This window comes from Lagenorhynchus albirostris, chromosome 19, assembly GCF_949774975.1.
Source record: "Lagenorhynchus albirostris chromosome 19, mLagAlb1.1, whole genome shotgun sequence".
NCBI lineage: Eukaryota > Metazoa > Chordata > Mammalia > Artiodactyla > Delphinidae > Lagenorhynchus > Lagenorhynchus albirostris.
In genome coordinates this window covers 40,531,403-40,555,076 of record NC_083113.1, presented here as the reverse complement: position 1 = coordinate 40,555,076, position 23,674 = coordinate 40,531,403, and the positions used below count along the sequence as shown (strand labels likewise).

Below are 23,674 nucleotides of genomic sequence, written 5' to 3'. Positions count from 1 at the left end.
AGGCAGAGTCTCGCAGAAACCACGATGAAAGGGTTCCTCGGCCAGCTTTCCTTTCTGTTGAAAGGACGGCTCCATCTCCCAGATCTCTGCATCCCATTGCTTCAGAGAATCCCGGGTGAGCTGACGGCACAGCAGCGGGGTGGAGAAGTATTTCTGGAGCAATCGCTATCATTTCTCAAGTGGCCCCATTTGGAAGTGGCACCTTTCTGGGTTCTCTTCTGCTGGCCCCTTTAAAGGAGATTGTACTATAAATTCAAGAAGACTGTGCTCTCAGAATGGTTCCGTAAGTGTTCTGACATAGCCTCTAGACTTCCAGGGTGGAGGGCTGGGGGAGGTGTCCCAAGTGTCATTTGTGGAGGCCTGGAGGGTGTGACAAGAGGAGCATGGAGGGAACGGGGGTGGCAGGGGAGTTTGATGAGCCAGCCACACTTGGATGACCAGGCAGATGCTGGGTACCTTTCATGGAGCTGGAGAAGTCAGGGAGAGGGGCTGACTCTGGGGCAAGGACGAGGAGCCCAGCTTTGACCTGCTGAGTGTGGGGTGTCAGGGAGAGGCAGGCCAGACAGATGGGGTCCAGCACAGCTGCCCATCTTCCTTGTGCCCTGCCTGCCAGCTGCCTGAATTTCCTTTCTTTGTATCATGGCATCACCTCCTTCAGATCCTGGCATCATCTCCAACTTCTTGCCTCGCCCTGATGGTTCTCTATCTGGTTCCCAGTGAGGCTGGATGACACTATGAAAGGAACATCCAATCTGGAACCAGGCAAAGCTGCGCCCAAAGCTCCGCGCTATCGCTCCAGAGTTCTGGAGTCTGGAGCAGCCGTGGGCCTCCAGTTTCCTCTTCTCTCCAGGGTCTCTGCTCCGTAGTCACCTCCGCGGAAGGGCAGCCCCTGGCACCCTAGCTAACACAGGAGCCGTCCCATCATACTCTAACCCTCACCTTGCTTATTCTTCTCCAAGGCTGTTACTGCCACCTGACATTTAAATGTTTGTGTTTACTTGTCTATCATGTGTATGTGTCTCACCAGGTTGTAGGCCCTGTGATGACAGAAACATCTGTAAATATTGTAAAATACTGTTCACTGCTGTACCGCTCAGTGTACAAAGCTGCCTGGCACATAGTAGGTTCCCCGTCAGTTTTTATTGAATGAGTGAGTGAAATAAATAAACCTCTCAAGATTGTAGATGTGAAGAGGCCAAGTGTGTACCCTCAAATACAGAAGACAACTTTGGGGATCAAGGATCCATCTTACCAGGAGAAAATAAGACGGATCCCCTTCTAGCTCTTGTTTGGAACAGAAAAGGCCGACACGGAGCACACACCGAGCGTTCATTTGATCAGCTGGACTTACTGCACCAGCGTGTCGAAGGTAATATTTCATTGGATTTCACCCCATATTTGAAAGCAAAACAATTCGCATTTGAAAATCTCATTACTAGCATCTTCCCTCCAAATCCATTAACGGCGTGAGTGTTTCTGGCAACCAAGATCACCTCGGATTATAGTACGAAATGCAACTCTGGGGAAAACTGTATATTTCAAGATGTTCATACCACTCAGTTGTCAAATATTCGCACGGTTATGATTCTCAAAGAAAGCATACAATGTAGGGAAATTGGTAATAAAATAAAAGCTCCGGGATGTATTGAGAGAAGGCGGCCAAAGGATTCCTCCCTGACACAGCTAATCCCAGGGACGGGAAATTAAAAACCACGCCAGAATATCAATGCCTCACACAGAGGATGGCTTGCTTTTCTTGAGTGAGATTCCAAGTCTCAGCCCGCATGGAAATCAAGGACTTCTTCACTGGACCTTCAGGTCTCCTGCAGCCACCCTTTCCCCATCCCACAGACAAGAGATTCCTCTCCTCCTACCTAGACTCACTGCATCAGCTAAATCTGGTTGTTCACTAATCCCCAAATCCACATGGCCATCCCTGTCTTGGTGAAGTTGGATGACATCATTAGATGACATCATCGGACGACGCCATTAGGGCTGGAGAGGTTCTGTAAGATTGAAAATGAAAAACAAAAAATGAAGGTTGTGGTTCTGTAGTCAAAGGAATTGGGAACCACAGCATATGTTATCTTCCTCTCGGGGCTTCCAATTCACCCAGGCATGTTCAAGGCTCTGAGATGTCCCATGGTCAAGAGACTTGTTTATATTTATTTAACTTAACATTGTCCCAAGTTAGCTGGCTCTGCAGGCTTTAATTTGACCATATGAAATAGTCAAATGCTATGGAAAACTAGGGTACAAATTGAAATCCCCTGTACCTCCAACAGATGAGGCAACAAACAACAGGGAAGCTATCAAAGTGCCTGCTCACTTGGCTGGTCAGTGGCAGAGCCAGGAAGGACTGGACACCAGGGACCATGACACCCAGTTAAGGGCTCCTCTACTGCTCTCCCTTAATTCGCTTCAATACAGTAAAATTCCACGAATATTTCTTGAGCACCTGTCATGGCCAGGTACTGTCCTGGGTGCTGGAATACACAAAACGCATGAGACGGGGCCATACAGAATCCAACTTTGCCCCCACAGAGCTAAGAGTCTAATTTGGAGCTTCTCATCATTTTCTTCCCATGTTCTCTCCCTCTTCTCTCTCTCGCCCTCCCTTCCTCCTCTCAGATCATGCTTCACTCTGAACAAGATAAGTTGCCCTCAGACTCCACTTAAATTACATCACTGCCTGGGTGAGGACCTTGATTGATTCTTTTTTCTTCTCTCAGAACAGGTTTGGCCTGTGGGGCCCTGAGCTCCGTGACAGCAGGGCCTGTGCTGGTCTCTCTCACTCTGCTGGGCAGAACCCCTGGCTCATAGTAGGTGCTCAGTTCATACCCGTTCCGTGGCTGATGGCTGAGTGTTTGTCAGTCCCGCAAGACCTCCTCGGACCTTACATTCTTAGCTTCGCCGCTCGGCCTGAAACCCTGCGTCCGGGGAGGGTAGTAGGTCCCGATGTGCTCTCCACACAGCACCACATTCCTTTCCTGGTGATTTCCCTTGAACAAGTCCTCCAGCAAGTGGAAGCCAACATTCAGTCCCTCCCACGTTGATTCGAATCTATATCCAGCTCAGTTGCTCACCTCTTCTAGAAAGACTTCACTGAATCCCTTCCTTCCTTCCACCCTCCCTTCCTTTCCGATTCTTCATCAGGCATTGTGCTAGGCCCTATGAAAGGAAATAGGGATCATGAGTAACCCCTGTCTCTGAGGATCTCGTGGGCCAGTGGAGAAGACAGACAAGTGATTGATCATAATGCGGAATAATTTTGCCATGACACAGGCACTCACAAGCTGCCAGAGGTCTACAAATGGAGAGTCAACTCGTGTGGAGTCAGGAAAGGCCTGTAGAAAAAGCGGATGTACTAGCTGATCCTTGAAGTAAAATCCGAAGTAAGACAGCAGGAAACTTGCTGGGGTTGGTGGGGAGGAAGGGAGTATCAGACGTAAGAGCTGCAAACCAGGGATATCACATCTAAATTTCCCAGCGAAGGCTGGGGACCTAATTATCTCTACATGTTCGTTGGGGTCAGACCTCAAATGGAGCCCCAGTTTTGTGATTTCCTCTTCTTAGACAAGTTACTTAGTTTTAGTTCGTCATTTATGAAATCAGACTATTCTTAGCACAGAGACTGACACATAGTAGGTGCTCAATAAATGTATGTTGAACAGATGCATGAGTATTTCCCTAGCAGTTTTTATTGTTGAAAGTATTGAAAGTGATGAAGTTGCTTGTCATGTGTTAGTTGTTTCTCTCTCTATTTTTCTTCCCTGAGGGATGTGTAGAGAGGACAGGACATTGTCTAAGGCTTGAGAGGAGCTGTTTCCTCCCAAGAAGATTCCCTAACTTCCATTAGCTCCTCTTTCTCGCCCCCAACTTCAGCTTTGAACTTTCTATTTAAATATAGATTATAAGCGAAAGGGAGCCTCCTCCACCCCTAAATTTTTCTGAGTGAAATGTACTCCATGCAGCCACGTGAGAGTTGGCAATGACCCCTTTAAAAATTTCCAGGTGATCAGATTTCACTAAATCTGACTTTTTCTTGCTTCATTCTCCTGACCTCTTGCCCTGCATTAGACAAAATCTTTGGGGCTTCCCTGGTGGCTCAGTGGTTAAGAATCCGCCTGTCAATGCAGGGGACACGGGTCCAGGAAGATCCCACATGCCACGGAGCAACTAAGCCCGTGGGCCACAACTCCTGAGCCCGCGAGCCACAACTACTGAAGCTTGCGTGCCTAGAGCCCGTGCTCTGCAACAAGAGAAGCCACCGCAATGAGAAACTCGCGCGCTGCAACGAAGAGGAGCCCCCTCTCACCGCAACTAGAGAAAGCCCGCGCGCAGCAGCAAGGACCCAATGCAGCCAAAGATAAATAAATAAATAAATTTATTTAAAAAAAAAATCTTTCTGTGTCTCGGTCCCCTGTCAGTGGCTGGCTACTCCCCCCCCCCGCCCCCGACTCTCATTTTCTCCCATAATGAGTTGTTCCAATGTGCTCGGCTACCCCTGAAGTAGAGCCATATTTTAGGGATTCCCTTTGTTTCGGCAGAAACTGGGAGGGCACGGGTGGCAGAGGACAGTTGGCATTTTCAAGTAGATAGCTGTGTCAATCACTGCGTTTGTTGCCTCATTTTTGGTGTCCCATTTAATCCTTACAGTGACCGTGGTTGTGGGAATTCAAAGATCAGGCTTCACCCTGACCAGTTAAATCAGAAACTCAGGGTGGGATCTAGACATTGGTAGTTTTGAAAAGTGCTCCAGGCCATTCTAATATGCAGGCAAAGTTTTAAATTACTGCCTTACACCAGGCTGCCTGTCAGAAAGTATCTTTCGGAGACTTTTAGGAGCCATCAATATAAATGATGACGAGGATGAAAGTGTACTTGGAGTGAGGCCATTGGTTGTGGTCATAACTTTGTTCTCAGGCAAGAACAAGTAGGTTCTTCAGGGAATAATCTAGTCAGTCAAAAATACTCTTTGAGCCTTTTGCCCAAACATAAGGGAACCTGGAGTGCTAACAGTGGTAATACCCGGGGGACATTTCAGGAAGGAAGTCTAGCATGAATAGCTTTCCCATATAACAAGGGAGAGTTTTCATGTAGCACACAGCCTAAGAGTTGTGTTCAAGGTGCCAAAACCTTAAGATCTGCACTTGAGATCCACCACTGCAGAGGATCACAGTTCCATCCAGGAGGATATTGTGTGCATTTTGAAGATCCCACACTAGAAAGTTTAGCAATTCCCTTTATTGAGATGAACAGACAGATCTACTTACAGGAAGTAATTGGTCTATAGTCTGTTCCTTTGTATGTGAGACATGGACAATTTTGATATTGTTTCAGATTAATTTCCGTGAGCTCCATGTACCTGAGGGTTCCACTAATTCTTTGGTGGGGGGAATTGGTACTAGAAATGTACGGCAGTGATGTTGGCTATTAGTTGTAGTTTGTCTGATGCATAGTTGTTGACATACATCAGATACTAAACTCTTTTAATGCTTTCCGTATTGTGGATTCAGTCATTTCCTGTCATTATGTTATTAGTAAAGGAATCCCTCCAGGTTTGTAAAGATGGATATTTGACTAGTAAGCTTAGCTGAATATGTGTCCAAGTTCTCTAACCCTCAATGGGGAAACTAGGCAAGCAGTACCATTTCACAGAATATGGGAGAAATGTATCCTTTTGGGGGGAGCACCTCAGATAAGTGTACCCCAGTCTTGCACCCTTTAGGGTGGAAAAACTGGTGTGTTAAAGTCCACCATCAAATCACAGTACAGTTAACTATAGACATACAAATACAAGTAGAGATACAAATGGATCCCAGAAAAATGTAAAAAAAAAATCCTGTATTTCTCCTTGGAATCATTTCAACTACACAATGCAATGATTAAGAGCACGGACACCGAAGCTAGGCTTCTAGGGTTTAAATCCCAGCTCTGCCACTTACTACCTGCGTGACCTTGGGCACGTCGCTTAACTTCTCTGTGCCCCATATTCCTCTTCCTTGAAATGGAGATGACAGTAGTACCGACAATCAGAAGGTTGCTGTGAGGGTTAAATCTGTTAATATTTCTAACGCATGTAGAACAGTGCCTGGCACATAATCAATGCTATATATGTGTTTGTTAAATATAAACAGATGAACTCCCAGCAGCATTTCTCAAATTTCAATGTGCACATGCATCACACGGGGATTCTGTAGTAATGCAGACTCTGTAGGTCTGGGGTGTGGCCCGAGAGCCTGTATTTCTAACAAGCTCCCAGGTAACGCTGATGCTCCTGGCTCTTGGCCATACTTTGGGTAGTGCGGGGTCTACGTGCTTCAGTTTGATGGGGGAGGGAGGGATTCAGGTGTGACTTACCCGCTCTATTTAACTTGCTTCCCAACAGCTGTGGGTGGTTGAAGGCGAACTCTTGGAGTCAACCTCTTGCAGTTGCTACAAGAGGTTAAGCCCTTTAATGCTCACGCCTGTTACTCTAGGACGCGACCACTTTTAATCACCCGTGACATTCAGTCATCTGGCTTCACTTTGAATGAGAGAATGGTGAGGGGTGGAGAGTCAAATCCCACTAATGGAGTATCTTAGAAACCAGCCAATGTCTCCCCTTGTGAATATGGGCCTCTCCATGGTAAGTTTCTTGGGAGTTACTATGCAAAAATGGTCCGTCTCATCTCTGATTTGAGCCACCTTAGCAACTGCTCGTTTTGTGATCCTGCTTTGATAATTTCCAGGCCCATGGAAGAGACATGGGGGAGAGATGAGACCACCCCTCACAGCACTGAGAAAAATGGTTCACTCCCTACAATCAAATCAACATTCTGGTTGTTTTTTGAATGCATGTTCTACAGTTAGCTTAAATTTGCCATCCACCAATTAAGTTGATGTAAGTTTATTTCATTGCCTCTTGATACACTGCCATATTTAAAGCATCTGAAAATGGTTTCAGGAAAACTAGAGCCCAAAGCACAGAAAAGGCCCAATTTGTTGAGCTAAAGAACTCAGGGTGAATCAGAGAACGATCTGTGCTGTGGTCGTGTTTATTGCATCCTATTACAGCTGCAGCTCAGCATTCAGGGGCTCTCCTGTCTATCCTTGGCCACCTGGGCCTCAGGTGGGTGACTGTGCCTACTTGGTAGGTGGTAAAGACAGACTGTGGCCTTATGACTTGACTGACCAACTGTACATGTTTAAGAAAGTGTTGCAAACTTACTAGAAAATTAACATATTTTTCAAAGTAAGCATGCCTAAAAAAGGGAAGGAGGAGAAATTACTTAAAGCAATCATAGATAACATTGAAAAATGAATCATTAGCAAAACCCACATTTTTACAGAAAACAAATATTTCACCATGATTTGGTACCTTTCATTGATGCCCACCCATTATTAATCACTGCTTAACTGCACCCTGATATTTTCTCAGGCTCTTGTATATGCTTTTTCTCCCCATATCTTCTTCTTTAAAAAATGTCAGCCCCTTATTTGTTTAATTGACATATAATTAATAGGCAGTGAAATGCACAGATCTTAAGATTACAGTTTAATGAGTTTTTGCAAATGCGTGTTGCCACGTAACCCACATCTCTGTCAAGACACAGAACATTTCCATCACCCCCAAAACATTCTACCTGCTCCCGGTCCATCCTTCCCCCACCCACTTCCTCCTGGCTCTCAGGAAAACATTGCTCTGATTTCTTTCAACAGAGATTAATTTTGCCTGTTCTAGAACTCCATGTAAATCAAATTGTGCAGGATGTATTCTTTGGTAGCTGGCTTTTCTCAGCATCATGTCTTTGAGGCTCATTTGTGTTGTTGCGTGTATCAGTAATTCCTTCCTCTTTATTGCTGGGTAACTTCTGTTGTATGATTATAACTCCATTTTTTATTCCCTCACTTGTTGAAGGACATTTGGGTCATTTCTAGTTTTTGGCTATTACGAACAAAGCTGATATGGATATTCTATGGATATTCTATATCTATGGATATATTCTATGGATATATCTATGGATATTCAGCTCTTATTGTGCACATTTTCATTTCTCTTGAGTAAATACAGGCAGACTTCATTCTGTTGCACTCAGCTCTATCGTGCTTCGCAGGCACTGGGTTTTCTACAAATAGTAGGTCTGTGGCAGCCCTGCAGCAAGCAAGTCTGTTGGCGCCATTTTCCCAACAGCATCTCCTCTCTTCATGTCTCTGTGTCACATTTTTCAAAATTATTGAAACATTTTAAACTTTTTCATTATTATACTTGCTATTGCGCTCTGTGATCTTTGATGTTACTGTTGCAAAAATATTATGACTCACTGAAGGCTCAGATGATGATTAGCATTTTTTAGCAATAAAGTATTTTAAAACTAAGGTATGTACATTGTTTTTTTAGACATAGTGGTATTGCATACTTAATAGACTACAGTATAGTATAAACGTAACTTTTTTTTGGCTACTGCAAAAAACTTTATTGTTTACGTGTGGGCTACCGCTTGGGAGAGGGCTCCTAGTGGCTGCGGAGAAAGACTTCAGGCAGAAGCCTTCACCAGGGGGACGCCAGAGGGGCCCCTCAAAGGCTGCTGGGCTCTGGAGGCTCCTGCTCGTGCTTGAGAGTGAGCCTTTGGGAAGAGATAGCAGCCCAGCCTAGGGACCAGGCAGCCTGCGGAGGTCCGTCATGTGATCGCCCATCTTCTTGATGAGTTTCACCTGCTCATCCAGGAAGCGGCTCTCCCGGAAGTCACGGAGCTGGGGAACTGCCCGGGCAGAACCCAGGGCATGCAGATCCAAAAGGGCCAGGTTCAGGTTCTCCAGGACCATGGCGGCTTCCATAGCGTCCTGGGTTTTGCCCCACTCATCCTGGGACGGCTTTTGCAGCCCTGGAAGAGGGCACGACTGCTGCGCTGGGTTTGGTCTTCAAGAGACGCTCAGAGCACTCCAGCTTCTCCTCGGCCTGTTCGCGGACAAAAGTGGCCCACGCGTCCGGAGCCACATTGTCGCGTTCGAAATAGAAGCCCAGAGAGAGGTAGGTGCAGGAGCCCCGCAGATGCACACAGACCAGGTAGTGGATGGCAGCCTCCACCTGGGTGAAATAATTCTGATGAATCTGGGAGCTCATGGTTGCCGGGCAATTAGGAGCTAAGCTCAAAAAATGGTGTTGGCTGGTTCCGGAGGCTGAGGATAGGTGTAGAGGTTGGTTCTGAAGGTGACTACTGGAAAAAAGGTTGGAGGGTGGTCGGAAGTTGGAGGAGGGGGGGTGTCCCTGGGCCTCTTCTGTCCAAACATTGTTGAAGCAAGAGACGGATCCGCGGACCACTGAGTGCACTGCCTTACCTGAGCCGGGGAACCAAAAATTTGTATGACTCGCTTTACTGAGATACAGGCTTTATTGTGGTGGTCTGGAACTGGCCCCGCAATATCTCTGAGGTACGCCTGTGGGTAGAAGTGGAATTTCTGGGTCCTAGGGCAGGTGAATGCTTAACGTTATGGGGAACTGCTAGACGGATTTCCGAAGTGGCCATTTTGCCTTCTGGATGTTACTGTACCAGAGTCCTGTAGCTCCACATTCTTCTCGGAATTTGATGTTGCCAGTTTTGAAATGTCAGCCATTATGGTGTGTGCATAATTGTATATCATCTTTGTTTTAATTTGCATTTCCTTGATGACTAATGCTGTTGAGCCTTTTCTCCATGTGCTTATCGTACACTGATGTGTATTTTTTATTTATTTATTTATTTATTTATTTATTTATTTATTTATTTATTTGCCGTACGCGGGCCTCTCACTGCTGTGGCCTCTCCCGTTGCGGAGCGCAGGCTCCGGACGCGCAGGCTCAGTGGCCACGGCTCACGGGCCCAGCCGCTTCGCGGCATGTGGGATCTTCCCGGACCGGGACACGAACCCTTGTCCCCTGCATCGGCAGGCGGACCCCCAACCACTGTGCCACCAGGGAAGCCCTCATGTGTATTTTTATAACATAGATTTTTTTTGGCCACGTGACGTGTGGGGATCAAACCCGTGCCCCCTGCATTGGGAGCACGGTGTCTTAACTACTAGACCACCAGGGAAGTCCCTCATGTGTATTCTTTAGTGAACTGCCTGTTCTAGACTTTTTACTCATTTCAAAAATTGGGTTGTCTTTTTATGATTGAGGTTTGAGAAGTTCTTTGTATATTTTAGATCCAGAGGCTTGTCAGATATATGTTTTGTGAATATATTTGTGACTTTTCACCTGATCTGTGCCTAGCGTAATAATGTCTTTTCATAAATTTTTAAAAGTTTGAGAAAATCTAGTGTATCGGATTTTCCTCTTATGATGAATGCTTTTTCATTCCTGTCTGAGAAATCCATATCTACTTCAGAGTTGCAAAGATATTCTCATTTGGTTTCTTTTGGCAGTTTTATTGTTCTAAGCTTTTATACTGATGTGTATGATCCACGTTGAATTAACTCTTGTGTATGTGTAAGGCAAGAGTTACAGTTAATTTTTACCCCTTATAGATTTACCCCAGGCTGTTTGTTGCAGTACTATTTATTGAAAAAAACCTGTGTTTTCCCTCATTGAATTGCTTAGGTTCCTTGACCCCCAAATCAGTTGGTTATATAAGTATGAATCTTTCTGGACTCTGTTCCACTGATTTATGTGTCTTTTTTCATTACCAACACCACAGTGTCTTGATTACCATGGCTTCATAATAAGTCTTGAAATCTGTGAGTGTAAGTCCTTATCTTACTCTTTTTCAAGATTGTTTAGCTTTTCTAGGTTCCCAAGATGTTTTTAAAATCATCCATTTCTAAAAATAAAAGTTAAGATTTTGTAAAATTAAGGTTTAAATACATTGAAATGCACAGGTCTTACAAACATATATACCCGTGTAAGCCACACTTTTATCAGGACATTTCGATAACCCCAGAAAGCTCCATTGTGGCCTTCTTGTCATTCTGAGTTCTCAGAAATAACTACTGTCCTGATTTCTATCATGTTTTGCCTTTTCTAGAACTTCTTGGAAAGGAAATCAAGCAATGTGTACATTTGTGTGAAGGCTTCTCTCTCAGCATAATACTTTTGCTGTGTCTATCAGTGGTTTGTTCATTTTTATTGATGAGTATTATTCCACTGAATGAATACAACACAATTTGTTCATTCTTTCACTTCTTGATGAACACCTGGGCGGCTACCAGTTTTTGGCTATTGTGAATAAAGCTGCTATGATTAAGTTTTGTAAAAGAGTTTTTGTGGATAGGTGTTTTCATTTTTCTTAGGTAAATACCTTAGAATGGAATTGCTGGCTGTGGACTAAATATATGTTTAATACTTTAAGAAATTGCCATTATTTATTGCGTGGGTTGTTTTTTATTGTAGAAGATACAGAGCTAGAGATATGTAACATATATCTCTATATACACTTCGTCAGATTTTATGAATATTTTCAGTTTACAGCCTGCTTAATCATTTAAAAATGTGTTTTTGATAAGCAAACATCTTTTTTAAAGTAGCAATTTGATAAAGTTCAACTTTTCAGTTTTCTAATGGTTACTGAATTCTGTATCCTATCTACAAAAGTTTATCTAGCCCAAGTTCACAAAAATATGTTCCTCCTTTTCCCCTAGACATCTTACAGTTTTTGCTTTTATGTTTAGGTCTACGGATCCCGTGACACTGATAAATTCACTTAGTTCTATAAGTTTTTGTTTTGGATTCCTTAGGATTTTCTATGTACACTGCTGTGTAGTCTGTAAATAAAAATAGCTTCACTTTAAATTCCTTTTATATGCCTTTCATTTCTTTTTCTTACTCTACTGCCTAGAACCTCTATGCAACACTGTACTAGAATTGGTGAGAGTGGACATTCCAGCCTTTTTCCTGATCTAAGTGAGAAAGCATTCAATATAATGTTAGTTGTAAGCTTCTCATAGATAATATTAGGTTTAAGTAGATTTCCTCTGTTTCTAGTGTGAGAGCTTTTTTTCTTCTCTAAATTGGCAAAAGATTTTTCAGCACCTGTTGAGATTATTATAGCTCTCCCCCACCCACCTTATTCTATTAATGTGACAAATTTTATTAGTTGGTATTTGAATGTTAACCAACTTTGCATTCTGGTGATAAATCTCACTTGGTCATGTTGTGTTGTATTTTGTAATATTTTGTGCAGTTTGATTTGCTAATATTGTGTTAAGGATTTTTCATAAAATGTTCATGAGGCATATTAGCCTGCAGTTTTCTTTTCTTGGATGTTTTTATCTGGTTGTGACATTAGGTTTATGCTAGTCTCATACAGTGAGGCTGAAATTGTGTTCCCCTCCTCCAGGTTTATAGAGTGGTTATTTAGGATTGGCATTATATCTTCCTTAAATATCTGATGAAACCATCAGGACAGCCATCTAGATCTGGAGTTTTCTTTGTGGGAAGATACTTAATTACAAATTCACTTTCTTTAATAGATATATGGTGATTTAGATTTTCTACTTCTTGAGTCAATATTGGTAATTTGTGTGTTCCAAGGAATTTATCCAGTTAGCCTGGGTTTTCAAAGTATGAGAATGAAGTTAATAATGTTTTGTCATTATCATTTTAATGTATGTGGAATCTGTAGAGATATGTTCTCTTTCATTCCTGATATTGATTATTTGTGTTTCACTCTATTTCATCAGTCTAGCTGGAGTTTTATCAATTTTATTAAATTTCTCCAAGAACCCACTTTTGTTGCCTTTTTTTCCTGACGTTTTGATTATTTCCTTTTATATCATTTTCCATTCTTTATTATTTTTTCTTCTGCATACTTTGAGTTTAATTTCCTCATTTAAAAATCTTTTTAGGTTGAAGCTTAGGTAATGTTTATTTTTCTCTTCTAATATAAATCTTTAGACCTGTAAGTTTACTTCTAAACCCTGCGTTAGCTGCATCCCACAAATTTTGGTACATTGTGTTTTTTATTTTTCTAGTTTAAAATATTGTCTAATTCACTTTACAATTTCTCCTTTGGTTTATGGGTTATCTAGAAGTGTAATGCTTGATTTCCAACATTTATGGATTTTCCTGGAATCTTGTTATTAATTTCTAACTCAACTTAATTTGGCAGAAAACAAACTCTGTAGGATTTGAATTGTTTTAAGTTTGAGACTTGTTTTATGGCCCACAGTAGGGTCTATTTTGGTGACTATTCCATGTGCGCTTGGATAGACTATGAATTAGATTGAGTTGATTGTAATGTTGTTCACATTTTGTATATTCTTGATTTTTTGTTTACTTCTTGCTATAGACTGAATATTTGTGTCCCCCCAGATTCATATGTTGAAATTATCTCAGTACGATGGTCTTAGGAGGTGGGGCCTTTCATAGGTAATTAGCTCATGAGGATGGAGCCCTCAAGAATGAGCTTAGTGCCCTTATAAAAGAGACCTCAGAGACTCCCTTGCCCCTGCCACCATGTGAAGACATGGCAAGAAGACAGATGACTATGAACCAGGAAATGAGTCCTCACCAGACACCAAATCTGTTGGTGCCTTCGTCTTGAACTTGCCAGCCTCTAGAACTGTAAGGAATTTCTGTTGTTTATATGTCACCCAGTTTATGGTACTCTGTTCTAGCAGCCCAAATGGGCTAAGGTACTTTGTCTATCCAGAACTAAGTACAGTTGACAGGTTTGAACTACCACTTGTACACAGATATTTTTCAATAGTATAATAATAAATACTACAGTACTACATGGTACATGGTTGACTGAATCCACGGATACAGAGGAACCTAGGAAGTGGAGGGCCAACTATAAGTTGTCCTTGGATTAACCCCCATGTTGTTCAAGGGTCAACTGCATTGAAGTTTGCAGCTCTAATTGTAAAGTTATCATTTCTCCCATTCTGTCAATTTTTGCTTCAGTTACAGACAATTATGATTGTTATATCTTCTTCATGAATTGACATGTTTGCCCTTATTAAATGTTTCTCTTTATATCTGGTAATACTTACCTTGAAATCTATATTAACTAATATTAGTGTGGTTATTCCAGCTTTCTTTTAATCAGTGTGTCTTCATCTTTTGACTTCTAACCTGTTTGAACACTTCTATACATGATATAGTTAGTGCCTGATATTTAAAAAAAATCCAATCTAATGAGTGTTATCTTTTAGCGGGAGTGTTTAGTTCTTTTACATTTAATTAAATTATGTGTTTGGATTTATATTTCTCATATTTTTAATCTTCTTGCTTCCTTGTGGGTTAATTGAACATATTCTAGTAATTATATCTCCTTGATGGGCTTAGTAGCTGTAACTCTGTGGCCTGTATTTTTAGTGGTCACTCTGGGATTTACAGTATACACCCTTAACTTATGACTTACATTTTTAATATTTTACTACCTCACACTTAGTGTAAGAACCATACAGCAGTATAAGGCTCTTTTCTCATTATTTTGTGCTATTGTAGTCTCACGTTTTACTTCTACACCTTATAAACCCAAAATACATTGTTACTATTTGGATTTAAATAATCTTTTTAAAAAATCAAGAAATGAGAGGAAAAATATTTAATATTTTCTGTTTGTGGTGCTCTTCATTTCTTTGTGTAAATATAAATTTCCATCTGGTATCATTTTCCTTCTTCCTGAATAACTTCCTTCCATATTTCTCATAGTATAGATTTTCTAGCTATGGATTTTTTCAGTTTTTTCTATTTTATAATTTTTTTATTTTACCGTAATTTTTAAGGGTATTTGCCCCGGATATAGAATTTTCATTGATGATTGTTTTTATTTCAGCCCCTTAAAGACATTGTTCTATTTTCTCTGTTGCATTATTTCTGGTGAAAAGTCAGTGGAAACTATTATTTTTTCTCCTGCATGTTATGTGTCTCTTCTGTGGCTGCTTTTAAGATTTTTATCTTTGGTTTATTACAGTTTGATTATTGTAAGTCTTAGTGTTTTTTTTCTTTGCTTATAATTCTTGCGGGTTATTGACCTTCTTCAATCTATGAGTTAATATTTGTCATCAAATTTGGAAAATTTCCATCTGCTAGTTCTTCAAATATTTTCTCTACCCCAATCTCTCTCCTCTCCTTTGGGACTCTAACTTCAAGTGTATTACAGTACTTTATATGGTCTCATGGTTGAGCTTCTGTTCTTTTATTTAGCCTTTTCATCTCTTTGTACTTCATTTCAGATACTTTGTATTGTTTCATGTATCAGTTTACTGATCTCTGCTTCTGCAGGGGTCTGATCTGCTACTTACTTCATTCAGTGGATTTAAACAATTTCAGATAATGTATTTTTCAGTTTTAGAATTTGCATTTTTTTAAAAAAATAATGTTTTATTTTTTGGAGCAGTTTTAGGCTTATAGAAAAATTATGCAGAAAATACAGAGTTCTCATATACTACCCCCCACCCCCAAGTACCTAGTTTCCTCTATTAACACTTTGCATTAGTGTAATGTTATTACAATTGATAAATCAGTATTGACACATTATTATTAACTAAGTTCACAGTTTACATTAGGGTTCATTCTTTGTGTTGCCAGGTCCTATAGGTTTTGATGAATGCATAATGGCATGCAGCTACTGTTATGGTATCATACAGAATAGTTTCACCACCCTAAAATCCCCCCATGCCCCACCTATTATCCCTTCCCTCAGATATTCCTCCAAACCCCTGGCAACCACTGTCTCCATAGTTTTACCTCTTCCAGAGTTGGAATCATAATATGTAGCCTTTTCAGACTAGTTTCTGTCACTTAGCAATGTGCATTTAACATTTCTCCACGTCATTTTGTGGCTCGATAGCTGATTGTATTCTTCCTGCTGAATGATAGTCCATTGTATGCTGTTTGTTTATTCGTCCATCTATTGAAGGACATCTTGGTGGCTTCCAAGCTTTGGCAATTATGAATAAAGCTTCTGTAAACAATCATATACAGGTTTTGGTTTAGACGTAAGTTTTCAACTCATTTGGGTAAATACCAAAGAAAAGGGTAGCTGGATCATATGGAAAGCCTATGTTTAAGCTTTGTAAAAAAGCCACCCAACTGTTTTCCAAAGTGGCTGTACTGTTTTGCATTCCCACCAGCAACGGAGTGAGAGTTCCTGCTGCTCCACACCTCATCAGCATTTCTTATGGTCAGTGTTTTGGATTTTAGCCATCCTAATAGGTGTGTAGTGTGGTTTTTTGGTCTGTTTGTTTTAAATAGCTTTCATTACTCAACTGAGATTTTCTATTTGTTCTTATATTCTGGTTTTCTTTAAGTCCTTGAATTTAAGAGCTACTTAAAAATTTTTTTCCTGCTAATTCTGTCCTGTCTTTTTTGACTTTGTTTCTCTTGACTGATTTTTCTTCTGTGCCTCTCATTTTCTGCTTCTTTGCATGTCTAGATTTTTTTTTTTATTGTATGCTCTACTTTATGGATGCTAAGTTCTTGGATGTCTAGATTTTGACGTCTGTTTCACAGTGGTGTTTTTCCAGCAGAAAGTGAATTGACTTGAGGAGCTCTTAACTCACTCAAGGCTTTAAAAAAAAGCCTTGGGTGGGTCTAGGGCTAGATTAACCATATTTCTAAAGTGTGGCCCTTTTACTCTGTTTGTTGAATGCCCATAGAGTTGAACAAAGTCTCTCCACCCTCACTGGTTGGAACTCTTGGCCCTGTGTGACTTTGGCGGGGGGGAGGTCAGCTCAGAGTTTTTCAGAAGTTCTTTTCTCCTGTTAGTAGTTCCTTACTTGGCCTCCTGGGGTCTTGCCCTGTGCATTCAGAGCTTAGTATTTGGCCAAAGACTCAAGAGGACTCTTATGCAAGATTTTGGAGTTTCTCTCCTTCGATAAATTCTGTCCAGTACCTGACCTAAAACTTCCAGCGATCTCAGTCACCTTCAACTCTTTGTCGTCTCACCCCAGTGAGGTATCATGTTCTCCTTCGATTCCCTCTCCTGGTCCCATGCCTCTACCCTGTGTCCTAATGCATCACCCAGCAGAAGATAGTCGGGGCCACCATGGGCCTCACCTCACTTGTTTCCCTTCCCTCAAGCCTAGCAGTCATGTACTGCCTGTTACCTACATCTGAAATCAGTTATTTAATGTGTCCTATCCAGTTTTCTAGTTATTTACAATAGAAGCAAAATCTGGTATCAGTTATCCCTTCATGGCTAGAAAGCAAACATCCCACTCATTCTTTATGTGTAGGATTTAATATTCTTCCCATGACTTTTGTGTTTCACAGCATCAATCTTATCTGGCATCTGAGGCGCTTGCTTTTTTCCCTTTCTAGAAGACAAGTCTAATAGTATCTTGGTACTTACTAATGCTTTAGTTTGAACATACAAACTAGCATTTGTTAAGTAGCATTAACTAGCACATACCCAGGGCTCTCTGGGATTTTTATCCCACAGTGTGGAGTAGGCATTACCATATCCCACTGTTCAGGTGAGGGAAGGGAGGCTGAGATTGGAGAGATTTGCCTAATACCTCTCAGCTGGTACATGATGATTTTCTGACTCTAAAGCTCTGTACTCGTAGATTTTACTGTAGTTTCTACTGTACTGGTGTGTTTTCAAACCGGCTTCTCAGATCCTCAGGGCTCTAAGAGTTAGAGGGAGGTTGAGTGGATAGAGACATATCCCATCCCCACTCCACTTCACCTCCCCACTTGCTGTTTGCACTACAGCAGATAAACTTTTAACTGTTTAATAGAGTCTCCTGCAAAATATCTTAAAATTTTTTTAAATTTATTTTTTAATTGAAATATAGCTGATTTACAGTGTTGTGCGAATCTCTGCTGTGCAGCAGAGTGACTCAGTTAGACACGTATATTCTTTTTTCTTGGTATTCTTTTCTATTATGGTTTATCACAGGATATTGAATATAGTTCCCTGTGCCATATAGTAGGACCTTGTTGTTTACCCATCCTTTATGTAATAGTTTACCTCTCCCTGCAAAATATCTTAAAAGAATTTCAGCGGCAAATCAAACGAACACATCTGTGGGAAACTGTTGTGCCACACTGGGTATTAATTTGCCCTTGAAAGTGGTTTCCTCTATGATGAGGAAGAAACTGCTAAGGAAGTGAGTAAAAGAAAATCCCCTTTGTAGCTTTCTGCTTCCCTTTGTGTGATGTTACAGGGAGTGTATGGGTTCTTCAGTTTGAATCCTGGCTCTGCTGCACGCAGAGCTGTAAGGTTGTCCTTAGTTTATTCAGGCATCCGTGGCCTCAGCTACGCAGTCTGCACAGTTAGGAAAAGGATACTTTCCTCAATGTTTTGTTTGTTTTCAATAACAGATCTGAAAAGCCTGGCCCTGCGTGGTTGGCAGGCTCTAAGGAGGCCCCCAGTTATCTCCACCTTCTGTTTGTGCCCTTCTGTGATCCCCTCTTCTTGAATAGGGGCCAGACTTAGTGATTTGCTTCTAATGAAAAGAATATGGCAAAGATGATGGGATGTCATTCCCAAGGTTAGGTGACAAAAAATTGTGCCCTCCATCTTGGGCACCCCATTATACTCTCTCCCTCGCTGGCTCTGATGGAGGCCACCTGCCGTGTTATGAGCTGTCCTATGAAGAGGCCCATGTGGCAAGAAACTGATGTCTCTAGCAGACAGCCGGTGAGCACCAGAGGCCTGCCAACAGCCATGGTAATGAACTTGGGACCAGCTCTGTCCCCAGTGGAACCTTATAACGATGGCGGCCCCTGCTGATACCTGGATTGCAGACTGTGGTGGGCTCTGAGCCGGAGGCACCCAGCAAAGCCACGCCTGGCCTTCAGAAACTGAAAAATCAATGTGATGAAGCTGCTAAATTTTAGGATGATTCGTTATTAGCGATAGGTAACAAATACAGTGTCTGGCACAGAGCTGATGCTCTGTTAATAATCCTTTTCTCTCTCCCTGGCTTTCTTCCTTTCGTATCCCAGGGGAATGGTGACCTTCGTGGTGGCCTGACTCTGCTCATCTGCAGGGATGGCGCTCACACTGGACTCTGACCTAATTAGAATTCCCCAAAGCAAGCTCTCCCTATTCTCCCTTGTTTTTTTTTTTTTTTTTTTTGATAAATATTTCATTTGGGTGTGGTGAGAGGTGAAATTTACATCCGAATTGTTTCCAGAGCCAAGAGTTCTAATGCACAGAGTCCTGATGCACTGCAAACACCTGGAGTTACAGACAGAAATCGTGGTTCATGTTTGTAGCATTCCTTTTACAAACACTCCAGCTGTACTTGGGCCTTAAAACAAATACAGTGCGGCTCCACCATGGGAATGCGATCCTGCATCACCTCCCGTGGAAGCGCGTTAGGAGTATGTGTTCTTCGTGAGGTTTTCTATCCCCCTTTTCCTTCTCTCTTACATTCCCTGGCTGACTATGAAATTAAGTCTCTTCCCATGGGATGGCTTTGAAGTTTTATCTCTTCTCAGATACAGGGTCTCAGCTTTCAGGCCCCCACAGCCCACCCTTTTCCGAGTTCCGAATCGACAGATTGCAAACTGAGACGCCTGAAGTCTTCAGAGTATTGTTCATTTGATAAAATGTCCATCCTTTGGCGACGCAGACACTTGTGGAATTCCTGGCGTCTCGCCTGCCAGAATGAATTTCATTCGATCGCCCTGAGAATTGAAGAAAGCCAGAGTCTTAGATCTAAAGCAAGATGACTGAGGATGGTGTCCCCTACTTTTTTTTTAACCTTAAAGATTCTGAGATGTATTTTTTTTTCCTTGTGAAACTCAAACTGGGGGAGAAAAATCTCCTCTAGGTATTTTTGCTGGCCCCTAGCATCTGTTCCAGATGGTTGAGGAACAATTTTACTCTTTTTCAAAAAAAGGTTCTTTTTATAACACAATCAAGGTTCAAGAATCTGCTACATGCTGCTGGGGAATTGCTTGAAGGATAATGGTCCCTTCATCCTTCCCTAAGTCAGCACTTAGAACCCTGCAGAGGCCAGCAGGCTGGTAAGTGTTCCAGGCAGGCTTGTGCAAGGCAGTAGGGAGGGGGCAGGTTTCTAAAATGCTTCATGTTGTCTGTCTGTCTGTATCATCACGTATGTATACAGACACCTATTTGTATGTACTAGCGCTCAGAAGTCTGAGGCTGCAGGCCACGCCTAGCCCAGTGACCTCTCTCTAGTATCTCACACCCAATGTCATTAGATCTCTGAAAGCTACGCATCTGAACAGTGACGTTTACACTGTGCCCTCCCTCTGGTTTGAATGCTTTTACTGGGTCTTTGGTTAGATGGCAGCTACCATACCACCCTCCGCCTCATGGGGGTAACGCCACTGCCTCTCTTGTTCATCAATGAACCCCTGATCCTTAGAGCAGTGCCTGGCTCAGAGTAGGCACTCAACAGATGACTGTTAAATGTGGACTAAATCTTGCTGAACGTGTTGAGTAAAGAAGGAAGGGCCTGGTGAGAATTTTCAGAGGATTTACTCGAAAATGTTGCTGACCATCATGTTCATTCCATACCACGGTGTCCTCTGAAGGGGGACTCGTGGGAGAAGGAACTTGCTTGTTTTAGGAAAGGGAATACTTGTGCCTCTCAGGAAAAAAAAAAAATCACGCTGCTTCAGTTGGGTGGACATAGATTTCCTCTTCGGGCTGGCTGCTAGGAAACTCAAACTGCATGCCTGATTGACCTCTTGCAACAGTACGAGACTTTATGGAATGCTTTGTTTTATCAGGGCCGGTCCTGTAGTTCCTCGCAAGCACACATTTCTCATTGACCCCTAATATTTTGTGATTGTGCTATATGTGTCTTCATAAATAGTCTTCAGTTTTGGGGAGTGAATGCATAAAAATAATGCCACGGAAAGGGAGTAGGAACTAAAGAAACATTGCCAGGACAGCATGGTGTGGTGCAGGAAACAAAGGGGTTCCCTGGAAAAGGAGGGGAAAAATAGTGGAGGAGGAATGTGTGGTTTAGAGGATGAAAAACAGGGCTGGGCTCCCCTCCCAGACCTTCAGGACGTTCCAGGAGCTGGTCTGTGAGGGCTGTTGGACTTTGACAACAGGGCAGGCATCTGGCTAGCATCTTTGGGTTGAACATGCGGCCCAGAATCCTCTCTAAGTGGGGAAGGAGGCCAGCCATGAGCACTGGCTGCTTGGAGTCAGGTTTATATCTCTACTTCGGCTCTATCAGTGGCCACTTGCCTTCTCTGAGCCTCGGTTTCCTATCTGTAAAATGGGGGTAATAACAGTGCGTCCTGCTCGGGTTCTCTTCCAGGTTCAATGAGGCAATAAACAGAAGTATCTGAAAACATATCCAGGGCTCCTTTGTTAGTCATTGTCAGTACTGCCTTGAGCCCGCCACGGATTCGTCTCATCTGTAGTCATCTCACGGCCAGGGTGGGGCGGCCCTGAGAAGAGACGGGGGGATACAGTCTCAATTAATTTCTGTACGTTTATTAGTAGGCCTTTTTTAGAAACATTTTTTTTTTTTACCCAAACATAACCAACCCTCCTCGGGTTGTCCCTGCATTCAGTCAGCACCTTCTGTCTGTAGGCAAATCTCACAGAACTTGGCATCAGTAAAAAATCACAAATACATTCTCAAAGTTTTGAAAAATAATGCTGAGTTGTTTTAACTGAAGCCCTCTTCTCAGCAGGGGTCAAAGGAATACATTTATGCACATTCCACAGTGAAACTCTAAAAATCCATCTTCACATCTCATTTTCCAGTTTCTCTCCACGGCCGCTGCCAAGTCACCCCACCCCTATTTCCCTCTCTCTCTCTCTCAACTATCTTTCTTTGTTCTTCCCTTTCAGGCTGTGTTCCTCCAGCTTCCTCCTCTCTCCTGGGCTCTTCTGATTTCTGTAGACCTTTAATTTAGAGAAAGGATCATCAAACTTTTCTGTAAAGGGCCAGGTAGCAAATATTTTTAGGCTTTCTGGGCTATAGGTTCTTTGTCACAATGGCTCAGCTCTGCCCTTATAACTCGAAGGCAGCCAGAGATAAGGAAATGAATGGGCATAGTTGTGTTTGAATAAAACTTTATTTAAAAGAATAGGAAGTGGGGCGTCCCTGGTGGCGCAGTGGTTGGGAGTCCGCCTGCCGGTGCAGGAGACACGGGTTCGTGTCCCGGTCCGGGAAGATCCCACATGCCGCGGAGCGGCTGGGCCCGTGAGCCATGGCCACTGAGCCTGCGCATCCGGAGCCTGTGCTCTGCAACGGGAGAGGCCACAACAGTGAGAGGCCCACGTACTGGAAAAACAAAACAAAACAAAACAGAACAAAACAGGAAGTGAAGTAGGTTTGGTCCATAGACTGTGATTTTGGACTCCTGACTGCAAGCAATTTAGGAATTTTTTTTATCTTCACCAATTGATCTTTCTTTCTTTCTTTCACCACGCTCGGCAAAATTGAAGGTTCTGTTATAAATGTATCTGTCTTTGGGGGACCAGGAAGGTGGTGGGTGTTGTAAATAACCATTAATATTTTGTCCATTTCCTGTTGATTAAACAGGTCAAAATGATTCTTTGCACACCCTGCCTATAAGACACATGTATTTGGTACCACTGAGCGCTGAAGTTAGTGTGACAGGTTTCCCAGGTTCCTAGGTGAAGGGTGTGTGCGTGTGTGTGTGTGTGTGCGCGTGTGTGTGTGTGTGTGTGTGTGATGTTTAGGACCAGAGTTCTCTTGGCCAACGATGGGAGAAATTATGGTCCTATTTTTGGCCTCTTTCACTTTTTCATTTGATTCTGGGAAGATCCTCACATCAAGTTGTGTAATAGAAAAAGTACTGGATCAGAGCCAGAGGATCTGATTGCATTTTGGTTGTGTTATTACTTTTGTGTTGGACCTTGGCAAGTCCATTCACTCCCTGGTTTAGTTCTGTCAGGTATTAAACTAGAATCTTTGATCACCAAATCTTTCAGCAGTTGACTCTTACTCAGATGAAATCTTACCTGGAGTTCGGATGTACATGGAATGAAGTGGGGCGGGGGCATCAGAGCCCTGTTCAGAACCCCTTTGGCCCATCACTCAGTCACATCCCCACCTGAGGGGAGCCCAGGAGCATCTCCTGGAACCCAGGGGCTCTAGGCAGCATAGACTAAAGATCACTAAACTATGATTCTTTGGCTTCTGTCTGAACTTCTGCCATCACCCAGTGTTCCATACATCTCAGAAATTGTTTATGCTCCTTCAAAATGGCAGAGACTTATAAATTTGTTCTGATATACTCACCGTCTCTTTTCCTGGTTGACTTTTTACTCTTTCCAATTTTTATGCCTAACTCCTGCACTCCTTTACTTATCCTTTATGGCCCAACTCCAGAAACCCACTTCTAAGGTTCACCTAACTAATTCTTACAGAAAACTTTTGGAAGAGCCACTAATTCTTGAAGAATCTCAGGCCACAGCTTTCAGATATCCTTGTTTAAATGAACCTTTCCTCCCTACACCTAAGAACTTAGGAGGATACAAATTCTGAACAGCAAAAGTTGGCGTGGTTCCCACGGGGCCATCTTCGAAGGAAGCGTCATCCCCAGTTCTGGAACATGCCTGGCACTGCTGAATCACAGAATTCGCCTTTGAGAGGTGGCCACAGTGTTATTTAGCTCATTTTATTTAGATTTCCTCTCCTCTGTTGACTTTTTCCCCCGTCATCAAAAAGTAAGGATGTTTGGGGCAAGAAAATAGAATTCTGGCCATCGAGTGGAAGGGAGTTGGGGGATTGAATGACTTGCAGGTTGCAGGTTGCAGGTTCCTGTGAGACCTCAGTGGGGAGA

The 23,674-nt window shown here is 42.5% G+C and overlaps 1 pseudogene; it reads right to left on the bottom strand.

The window, feature by feature from the left end:
- LOC132509164 (ferritin light chain-like) overlaps nt 1–9,106 on the bottom strand; it is a 50,328-nt pseudogene extending 41,222 nt beyond the window's left edge.
- Nucleotides 9,107–23,674: the final 14,568 nt, after the last annotated feature.